Source organism: Octopus sinensis, linkage group LG30 (genome assembly GCF_006345805.1).
Source record: "Octopus sinensis linkage group LG30, ASM634580v1, whole genome shotgun sequence".
NCBI classification, from domain to species: domain Eukaryota; kingdom Metazoa; phylum Mollusca; class Cephalopoda; order Octopoda; family Octopodidae; genus Octopus; species Octopus sinensis.
The window spans coordinates 12,959,861-12,971,179 of NC_043026.1; the positions used below are offsets into that span (position 1 = coordinate 12,959,861).

The window sequence follows — 11,319 nt, forward strand, 5'->3', positions numbered from 1 at the left end:
TATGCCGAATCGCTAAGTTATGGGGACGTAAACACACCACCATCGGTTGTCAACCAATGTTGGGGTGACAAAGACACACAAACGTATACACACATACATACATATATATATAACACACAACTTTATATACTGTATTTTAACATTTATAAGGAACCCCCTAATTTGGAGGGGGGGGGGCATAAAATTTGGTAAAAATGTTTTGTAAGGGATTATAATATTATCCATGTATAAGAAACTCCCATATTTTTTTTAAACCTAATTTTTGACAAAAAAGGGTTCCTTCTACACGTTAAAATATGGTATATATCTTATGGTAATAAAGAAGATTTTTGTTTTAAATTTTATTTATTGATATCATAACAAATGTTACAGAGATATTTTTACAGATCTCCGAGAATATATTTCTCAGTTATTCACCCAGAATATCAAGTACAGCGACAATATCTTTCCTATATCCTGAAAATATTGTATATTGGATATTTATGAGAATGATTTTTATTCAAAATATTACAATAATATGTTATTTCACCAATGTTGATATAAAATATCGTGACTGCAGCTTGTTATCACACTGCTCGTATCTTCTTTCTCACGGGGAATACATTTATGGTTATACAAGTTATTTCTGAAACAGAATGAATTTTAACAAGCAGCTTGTGTCCAAGTAACCTTTTATGTCCCACATAAAAGGTTACTAAAAGGGGTGGCATAAGGAAGGGCTTCTGGCTGTAAAACAACTCCTCAAACAACCAACCATGAGGGATATAATTATTGCCAAAGGTTCATGGATTATTGTAAAGTCCACAAAGATAATTCAGGATTTAGCAGGGAAAATCATTTGAAAGTGTTCCTTGTTTGTTGTAAAGAAATTTCACAATGATAAAGTCATACTTTTGTATGGATAGATACATGTTTAGTTGAGTGGAGTTTGTGAGAGAATGATTTATACATGTTATTTCTTAAATGGAATGAATTTTAACCAACAGATTGTGTCCAGGTAAGCTACATGCATCCCAGGTAACTGGTTACTAAAAGGGTTGGCATCAAGAAGGTCATCAGGCTGCAAAACACTTTCTCCAAAAAAGGAACATTGATGAGTTATCATTTATCAATTATTGCCATGGCTTCATGGATTTCTGGTAAATTCACAAGGCTCAACCGTGCTTTAGCATGGGAAATGGTTTTAAAATATATTTCTATACTACACACAAGGGGCTAAACACAGAGGGGACAGACAAAGGGATTTAAGTCGATTACATCGACCCCAGTGCGTAACTGATACTTAATTTATCGACCCCGAAAGGATGAAAGGCAAAGTCGACCTCGGCGGAATTTGAACTTGGAACGTAACGACAGACGAATTACCGCAAAGCATTTCGCCCGGTTCGCTAACGTTTCTGCCTAGTTACTGACATCTGCTGTAATGAATTGTGGCAATGATTCAGTCACACTTTCATATGGATGGCTACATGTGTGGTTAAATGGCTTCTTTGAGTAAATGATTTTCCACAGATTTCACAGCAATATGGCTTCTCTCCTGTATGTATACGCTTGTGAGAAGCCAAGTTATGTATTCGAGAAAACGATTTACCACAGATGGCACAGTGAAAAGGCTTCTCTCTTGTGTGAATACGTTTGTGAGTTGTTAAGGCACTACTTACAGAGAACGATTTGCCACAGGCCTCACAGTGATACGGCTTCTGTCCCGTATGAATACGTTTGTGATTAGTCAAGTCACAACTTCCAGAGAAGGATCTACCACAGATATCACAATGATATGGTTTCTCTCCTGTATGAATACGTTTGTGCATAGTTAAGGCACTATTTACAGAGAATGATCTACCACAGATATCACAGTGATACGGCTTCTCCCCTGTATGAAGACGTTTGTGAGAAGTTAACTTATCAATTCGAGAGAATGATCTCCCACAAATATTACACTGAAATGGCTTCTCACCTGTATGACTACGCTTATGCGTAGTTAGGTTACCTTTCTGAGAGCATAATTTACCACAGATATCACAGTGAAATTGTTTTTCTCCTGTATGAATGTGTTTATGAGTTTTTAAATTACCTTTTTGAGAAAATAATTTACCACAAATGTCACAGTGAAATGGTTTCTCCCCCGTGTGACTACGTTTGTGTTTTGTTAAATTACTATTTTCAGTGAATGATTTACCGCAGATGTCACAGTCATATGGCTTCTCCCCTGTATGAACATGCTTGTGTGTAGTTAAGTGAATACTTTGAGAGAATGATTTACCGCAGACGTCACAGTCATATGGTTTCTCTCCAGTGTGAACACGTTTATGAGTTGTCAAATCACTACTTCCAGAGAATGATTTACCACAAACATCACAGTGAAACGGGTTCTCACCTGTATGAGTACGCTTATGTCGAATTAAGTTACGGGTATCAGTGAATGGTTTACCACAGATATCACAGTGATATGATGATTTTCGGATATCAGTCGACATCTCCACGATGAATACAAAACTCCAAACCTTTAATTTGTCACAGAATTAAATTTTCTCCCTTCTTTTTCTCTTCTGAAATCAATATACGAATATCTTCCTTCGTTTTCTTTCTATAGTTTATTCTTTACAATTATCTCCTTATCAATATCTAAAGATGCTGCAAACTCCTTTACAAATAATTTCAAAGTTAATTAGAATGTAGAACCACTGAATAACGAATAGGAAAATGTTGCTATTTGTCTCAGTTCGGAGCAAATATTTCATACTTCACAGCAATATGATCATTTCTATTCTCCTTGAGTCTTTAAAAGATGATAAACATTCAAGATTTATCGAATGTAAAGAAAGTTCTTTTAAGCCAATGTCATCCGTTAATCTGAAATAATAAAAAGAAACAGCATAAGGTAGAGAAGAGAGATCAACATGGTTGTTATACAATGAAATACGGTACTATATAAGAAGAGTGGTCCCAGTGTGCACACCCGCGCTAGCTAGTCGTGACTAGTCGATCCTTTGTGTTTTTGTGTACTATTTACTTGTTTCAGTCATTTGACTGCGGCCATGCTGGAGCACCGCCTTTAGTCGAGCAAATCGACCCCGGTACTTATTCTTTTTGTAAGCCCAGTACTTATTCTATCGGTCTCTTTTGCCGAACCGCTAAGTTACGGGGACGTAAACACACTAGCATCGGTCGTCAAGCAATGCTAGGGGGACAAACACATATATATATATATACATCATCATCATCATCATCATCATTTAGCATCCGTTTTCCATGCTAGCATATATATATGATGATGATGATGATGATGATGATATATATATATATATATATATATATATATATATATATATACATATATACGACGGGCTTCTTTCAGTTTCCGTCTACCAAATCCACTCACAAGGTGGTTGGTTAGCAAGCTACTTACCACACAGCCACTCCTGCTTTTGTGTTTTATTTACTTTGTTTAAAAAAAATTATTTATTTTGTGTTTTATTTACTTTGCAAGGTAGTCGTTTTAGGATCGACTAGTCACGACTAGCTAGCGCGGATGCGCGACTACGCGAGTGCGCGCACCGGGACCACTCTTCTTAAATAGTACCATGAAATACTAAGTTAAACAGATTACTGTTATAACTACCTAATTTAAAAAGCTTATTTTACATCATTCTCCAAACTATTCTCTACGACTTGGTAAACACCCACAAAGTTATCAACCACCTCACCAACAACAACACTGAACACCTTTTTGATCTCCATGTGTCTAACACACGTGGACATGCCTACAAAGTCAGAAAACAACACAGCTCCCATGACTTTCGGAAACATTTTTTCACGCTGAGAGTTGCTGAAGCATGGAACAAACTGCCTGCGTCAGTTGTTGACTGCCATGACACTGCATCTTTTAAGGCCCTCATGCTTTCTGAAATCCGCCGAAACTACACCTGATTATATATACACTTTAGATGAGTTGTAGTGCACCTGAGCACTGTACACAATTATTATTATTATTATTATAGTCTCTGCTAATGGTTGTGTAACAAGAGAATGCCAACTGGTTTCTTTATAACTTTCTAGAAAAACATTTTTCCGTGAGATACCTTTCTACGGGGGACGGAATATTATTATGACGATAAAATTTAGAAAATGGACTTTTATATATTTGAAACATCAACGTTACTTAATCAACACTCTCGAATACGCACTTCTGTAAAATGTCATTTAAAAGAAATGTATTTTAAGCCGAATTATGGGGAATAATAATAATAATAATAATGAAATTATTGTATACAGTGCTCAGGTGCACCACAACTTGTCAGAAAGTGCATATAAAGTACATGCAGTAATGTAGAAATGTCTGGAAAGTGAACATGCTTGTGTGTGTATGGAGGGGAGAAAATCAAGTGTAGTGTTGGCGAATCTCAGAAAGTATGGAAGTTTTGAAGGATGCAGTGCTCCGACAACTAACAACCGATGCCGGCAGTTTGTTCCATGCTTCAGCAACTCTCAGCGTGAAAAAATGTTTCCCGAAGTCATGGGAGCTGTGCTGTTTTCCAAGATATTGGAGACGGAGGGAAATGAGTCGGAACTTCTCAAAAAGAACAACCTTTTAAGCATTATCTACATAATCGTAATCTACACCCTCTAAAACGTATCTCTGCAAAACTACTTGTTCTAAACGATTATCAAGAACATATATACTGATTTTTTATTACCCACAAGGGGCGATGCAGATGGGACATTACAAAACATATACACACACATTCAACTCCAGAATAATAATTAATGATACTAAAGATGGTGCTATGGCCTTTTCTTTGATAATAACTTTCTTGTTTATTTAAATTCAGTTCAATGCACACTTGCCTTGTACTAACCATTTCTCTTTGTGTGTGTCTGTATATGTGTTCTTTATAATCGTTTAGAGCAAGTAGTTTTACACCAATTACACTATTTGGCAATCTTTCGTCTCTAGTAGACCTTTCCGTCGATTTCCGTAATAAATTTTTTTTTTTTTTACATATGGGCTTGCGGGAACTTTTGAAGTAATGAGAGCGAAAGAGACTAAGAGAAAGCGATTGTATGACGAGGGAAGTTCTTTTGAAGTTACCGTGCATGTGAAGCATTGATGTACATGTGTGTGTGTGTTTGATGGGGTGTGGGAGACAGACAGTATGTTGTGTAAGTGAAGTGCTTCTGTTAGTGTGTGTGAAGAGACAGAGAGAGTAATGTGTGAAAGAGAGAGATAACTGAAATTTTTTACTCGGTGTATGTGTATATGTATGTATATTACTTCAAAAGTTCCCGCAAGCCCATATGTAAAAAAAAAAAATTTTTTTTACGGAAATCGACGGAAAGGTCTACTAGAGACGTAAGATCGCCCACTATTTTTTTTCTTTTTTTCCGGCCCGGGTCAAACACTTCAGTTTAAAGGCCATGGACTGAAGATGTGAATTTTCCGAGTCCTCTCCTCCCCCTTTCGCGAGAGCGCATTTTTCTTTTGTCATATTCGTTTAGAACAAGTTGTTTTACACCAATTACACTATTTTTTGCTTGTTTTTGTGTCCGGGTCAAACCCTTTAGTTTGGGTCAAACCCTTTAGTTTGACCAAAATAAGTTATATTAGCATCAAATTAACAAAAGATTAAACAACAAAATACGTCGGTGTTACAACTTACTGTTTGTACCCGAGTGAAATTCGATCTCATGGAAACAGTTGCTCCTATCCTAGCTTTATAATATATTAATTATAATGAATTATAACAAATGAAATAATTCGGACAAAACGAAAGAAGTTTTTAGACATCAATTCATATTTGTCAGTATTAAATCAACGTTTCCCTTTGTGAATCGTTATCTCACTAGGAAAAACTTATTAAAACAATAAAGATATATTTAATATATATTTAAGCAAAGAGTAAATGAGATACGCTACTAAATACACAAATATATTTGAGGTGGGGAAAAAGTAATTGAAGACATGCAATGACGAGATACGAATTGATGTCTGAAGAATAAGAAGCCAAACGAAAGTGGATGTCGCAGAATTTTTGGAATTGGAAAGAAAGGTTTGGAAATCCTAATCTAAGGACGAGAGAGAAACCCGTTTTGCAGTTTGGTCGACGCACTGGTTCACTGCTGGGAAACGGTGCAGAATTTTTGGAATTGGAAAGAAAGGTTTGGAAATCCTAATCTAAGGACGAGAGAGAAACCCGTTTTGCAGTTTGGTCGACGCACTGGTTCACTGCTGGGAAACGGTGCAGAATTTTTGGAATTGGAAAGAAAGGTTTGGAAATCCTAATCTAAGGACGAGAGAGAAACCCGTTTTGCAGTTTGGTCGACGCACTGGTTCACTGCTGAGAAACGGTGACAAGCAACGGTAAGTCGACGAAGATTTACCTGAATAATAATAATAAATCTGTAATTACGTTTGTGAATATATACATGTTTAGGTTTGCATGTGAATCTTCTCTCTATATATAAACGTTTGTCTGTCTGTGTGTCTGTCATTTCTCTCTATATAAACGGCAGTTTGTCTGTCTGTCAGGTTGTACCCTTACCCTGACCACGGCTTTCAACCGATTCTGATGAAACTTGACACACACATAGCCCAATGTATTAATTCAAAACTAACGCAGTGAAAATTTTGAAAAGTTCCCCCAGTTCTGAAAAAAATCGATAAATTCGACATGGGGTCGAGAATCTAAGCTTTTTAATATGCAACACATTTTCTGTCTAGGGGACACAACTCGACCTTTTTATCGCCCAAAGGGACAGCTAGGAACATCGTATACATAGAAGTATTCGAGTGAAGAGAAGACATTGCAACCTACACATGCGCCTTCGTTCCCTAGAGGGAAAGGACTAGATTGGGATTAGTCGTTGCCTACTAGGGGCTCTTACATACCCGGGCAACGCTGGGCTATGCGGCTAGTATGAAATAAAAGGGGTTGGCATTAAGAAGGGGACCTAGTCGTAGGTTGCTGGTTTATTACAAAAATCTGTTTGAGTAACTATTTCTGGAAAAATGATGGGGGACAGAATTAATATGAATGATTGCATTATTTACATTTGATGGATACTTGTCCGCATCTTGTTTGTTCTTAACACAACTTTTCGGCTGATATACCCTCCAGCCGTCTTCAGGTGTCTTGGGTAAACGTCGAACCTGGGTTCTCATTCCTCAGCTATATTTTTCGATGTTATTATTATTATTATTGTTGTTCAGGTCACTGCTTAGAATCGAACTTGGAATTTTGGGGTTAGTAACCCGTGCTCTTAACCACTACGTCATATGCCCGTGGGCAACCAGGCCTTTTGTGATACCCTTAAAGCCAAGAGAGGCCATATCAGTGTGAAATCTTAAAGCCAAGACCTTTCCAACATTCCCTCATAAATTTGTAAAACGTTACACAACCTGAAGATGAAGGTAAAGTAGCAGGTGTCACCCAATGTTATATGATGTCGTTTGTTAATCAATATAGGCGCAGGAGTGGCTGTGTGGTAAGTAGCTTGCTTACCAACCACATGGTTCTGGGTTCAGTCCCACTGCGTGGCACCTTAGGCAAGTGTCTTCTGCTATAGCCTCGGGCTGACCAAAGCCTTGTGAGTGGATTTGGTAGACGGAAACTGAAAGAAGCCTGTCGTATATATGTATATGTGTGTGTGTCTGTGTTTGTCCCCCTAGCATTGCTTGACAACCGATGCTGGTGTGTTTATGTCCCCGTTACTTAGCGTTTCGGCAAAAGAGACCGATAGAATAAGTACTGGGCTTACACAGAATAAGTCCCGGGGTGGAGTTGCTCGATTAAAGGCGGTGCTCCAGCATGGGCGCAGTCAAATGACTGAAACAAGTAAAAGAGTATAGAAATGTTGTAACATTTCTCTTTTGATCTTTCATCTCTATCTAATTCTGTTTCTTTATTATTTCAGATTAATTGATGACATTGGCATGAAAGAAATTTTTATCACATTGGATACATCATCAATATTTATCATACTCAAAGGCTAAAAGAATATATTCTACGGAACAGATATGACACTATTTCTATCACCCTGTGGTAGGATGACTGACATATTTGCCTTGAACTGAAATTTGTAACAACATTTCTCTGTTAAACTGGCCATATCAGCCCCTTGTCTGAAGTACAAACTGGCCTGCTCTAGCATCTCACACCTATCATACAATGCCATCCTAAATATAGACAATAATATAGAAATCTCAAAGCTTCGAGACAATTCATGATTAATTCAAAAGAATATGAGTCAAAAAAGCTTTACATTTCACAGAGTAGGTGGAATGATAAAGGGTTAGCATTTTAACTGGCCATATCAGCCCCTTGTCTGAAGTACAAACTGGCCTGGTCTAGCATCTTTCACCTGTCATACAATGCCATCCTAAATATAAACAGTAATATAGAAATCTCAAAGCTTCGAGACAATTCATGATTAATTCAAAAGAATATGAGTCAAAAAAGCTTTACATTTCACAGAGTAGGTGGAACGGTAAAGGGTTAAACTTGAATACAATTTTAAAGAAGTCTGCAGCATCTTCAGGTATCAGTGAAGATCACAGCTGATAGCAGAGGATAGAGTTTTTTGCATTCTTTGAAAAGATGTCGAAAAAGTTACGAGAAGCATCATTTCATTGCGAAATCTGTGGTATATTATTCTCTAGAGGTATTGACTTAACTAGACACATACGTATTCATACAGGAGAGAGACCATTTCATTGTGATTTCTGTGGTAAATCATTTTCTCGTAGCAATGTCTTAACTGTACACAAACGTATTCATACAGGTGAGAAACCATATCGTTGCGATATCTGTGATAAATCATTCTCTGAAAATGCTAATTTAAATCGACACAAACGCATCCATTCAGAAGAGAAACCATATGACTGTGATATCTGTGGTAAATCATTCTCTCGAAGTAGTGACTTGGGTAAGCATACACATGTACATACTGGGCTGAAACCATATCGCTGTGATATTTGTGGTAAGTCCTTCTCTCAAAGTGCTAACTTGACTAACCACAAGCGTATCCACACGGGGGAGAGGCCATATCAGTGTGAAATCTGTGGCAAATCATTTGCTCAAAAATGCAACTTAACAACACATACATCTATTCATTCAAAAGTGTGAGTCCGTATTCTGTTACCACTTCTCTGGTTTCAGTCATTTCACTGTGGCCATTCTGGAGCACTGCCTTTAGTCGAATAAATTGACCTCAGGGCTTATTCTATCGTTTTCTTCTGCTGAGCCACCAAGTTACTGGGACGTGAAGACACCAGCATTGGTTGTCAAGCGATGGTGGTGGGGGCAAACAGATACATATGTCATCATCATCATCGTCCGTTTTCCGCGCTAGCACGGGTTGGACGGTTTCGACCGGGGTCTGGGGAGCCAGGGGCTGCTCCAGTCTGGTCTGGCAGTGTTTCTACAGCTGGATGCCCTTCCTAACGCCAACCACACTGCGAGTGTAGTGGGTGCTTTTTACGTGCCACCTGCACAGGTGCCAGAGGGGTCTGGCATCGGCCACGGTCAGTTGGTACTTTTTATATGCCACCTGCACAGAAGCCAGTCGGGGCGGTGTTGGCATCGGCCACGTTCGGATGGTGGTTTTTTTATGTGGGGGGGAGGGTGCAGAAATATAGGGGAGCACCAGTGGGGAGGGGTGTTCGGAGAACCAATATATATTTATATATGTGGAAGCGCAATGGCCCAGTGGTTAGGGCAGCGGACTTGCGGTCGGAGGATCGCGGCTTCGATTCCCAGACCGGGTGTTGTGAGTGTTTATTGAGCGAAAACACCTAAAAAAGCTCCACGAGGCTCCGGCAGGGGGTGGTGATCCCTACTGTACTCTTTCACCACTCTTTCTCCCACTTTCTTCTGTTGGCTTGCTCGCTTAGCTAGCGGGGTGGCGTCATTCGAAGGCTAAAACAATGCAAACGCATTGTGACCAGCGATGTGTAACAACATCTGATGGTCTGGTTGATCACGTGATATGTATATATATATATATATGACAATAGGGTTCAGTAAAATATTTTACTGAACCCTATTTTTATAATGTAATATTTCAAACATACCATAAATGGTCGTTTTACATACTGAACACTACTTGGTAAAATTAATTAATAATTAATTAATTTTACCCTTTATTATTGACAATATATATATATATGTATATATATACTTAACGTAAAGTATACTAGCCATCTGAATGTGGCTAGCACTGGGGGTGGGGTGTTACTGATGCTTTTAGCCCCAGGCGATCAACGTCACCAGATGGACTTTAGACACTATCTCAGTGCCCTTGTGTTATTTGCAAAGGGAGGTCATCCTCCCTCGAAAACCTAAGTGCCACATACGGACTATAGTTTCAAGGTAATTGCCTCTCGTCTATATATATACTCTTTTACTCTTTTATTTGTTTCAGTCATTTGACTGTGGCCATGCTGGAGCAACGCCTTTAGTCAAGCAAATTGACCCCAGGACTTATTCTTTGTAAGCCTAGTACTTATTCTATCGGCCTCTTTTGCCGAACCGCTAAGTTACGGGGGCGTAGACACACCAGCTTCGGTTGTCAAATGATGTTGGGTGGACAAACACAGACACACAAACACACATACACACACATATATATACATATATACGACGGGCTTCTTTCATTTTCCGTCTACCAAATCCACTCACAAGGCTTTGGTCGGCCCGAGGCTATAGTAGAAGACACTTGCCCAAGTTGCCACGCAGTGGGACTGAACCTGGAACCATGTGGTTGGTAAGCAAGCTATTTACCACACAGCCACTCCTATGCCTATATATATATATATATATATATATATTATATATATATATATAGATACATATGACGGGCTTCTTTCAGTTTCTGGCTACCAAGTCTACTTACAGGGCTTTGGTCAGCCAAGGCTGTAGTGGAAGACACTTGCCCAAGGTGCCACGCAGTGGCACTGAACCCGAAACTAAGTGGTTGGGAAGAAAGCCTCTTACAACACAACCACTTCTGTCAAATTTCTTTATAACAAACACCACCAACATTTTAAGATGATTTTCCTTCCTAAATCATGGATTAGCCCTGTATACTTAATAAATCATGGACCTTTGGAAACAGATATACCACCCATGTTTGTTTGTTTGAGTTGTTTTACAGCCAGAAGCCCTTCCTTATACTTACTTCACAAAACATCAACATACTCATTCAGGAGAGAAACCACATCACTTTGATATTTGTGACTAATCATTCTCTATAAGAAGTCACTTGAATCACAAACATGGTCATACAAGAAAATAGCCATCTCACTGCCACATGTGTACT

At 38.6% G+C, this 11,319-nt stretch overlaps 3 protein-coding genes across 3 annotated transcripts in view; 2 read left to right on the forward strand and 1 right to left on the reverse strand.

The window, feature by feature from the left end:
- The window catches only part of LOC115226589 (zinc finger protein OZF-like), a 414,387-nt gene that overhangs the window by 296,408 nt on the left and 106,660 nt on the right, over positions 1 to 11,319 (reverse strand). The gene's annotated exons all lie outside the window — the stretch shown is intronic.
- LOC115226645 (zinc finger protein 845-like) overlaps positions 1 to 11,319 on the forward strand; it is a 364,992-nt gene that overhangs the window by 240,112 nt on the left and 113,561 nt on the right. The window lies entirely within an intron of this gene.
- The window catches only part of LOC115226480 (zinc finger protein 271-like), a 29,473-nt gene that overhangs the window by 17,547 nt on the left and 607 nt on the right, over positions 1 to 11,319 (forward strand). The window contains exon 3 of the mRNA XM_036515050.1: positions 11,189 to 11,319. This exon is cut by the window's right edge and continues 607 nt beyond it. The gene's annotated coding sequence lies outside the window, so the exon portion shown is untranslated. The remainder of the gene's footprint in view (positions 1 to 11,188) is intronic.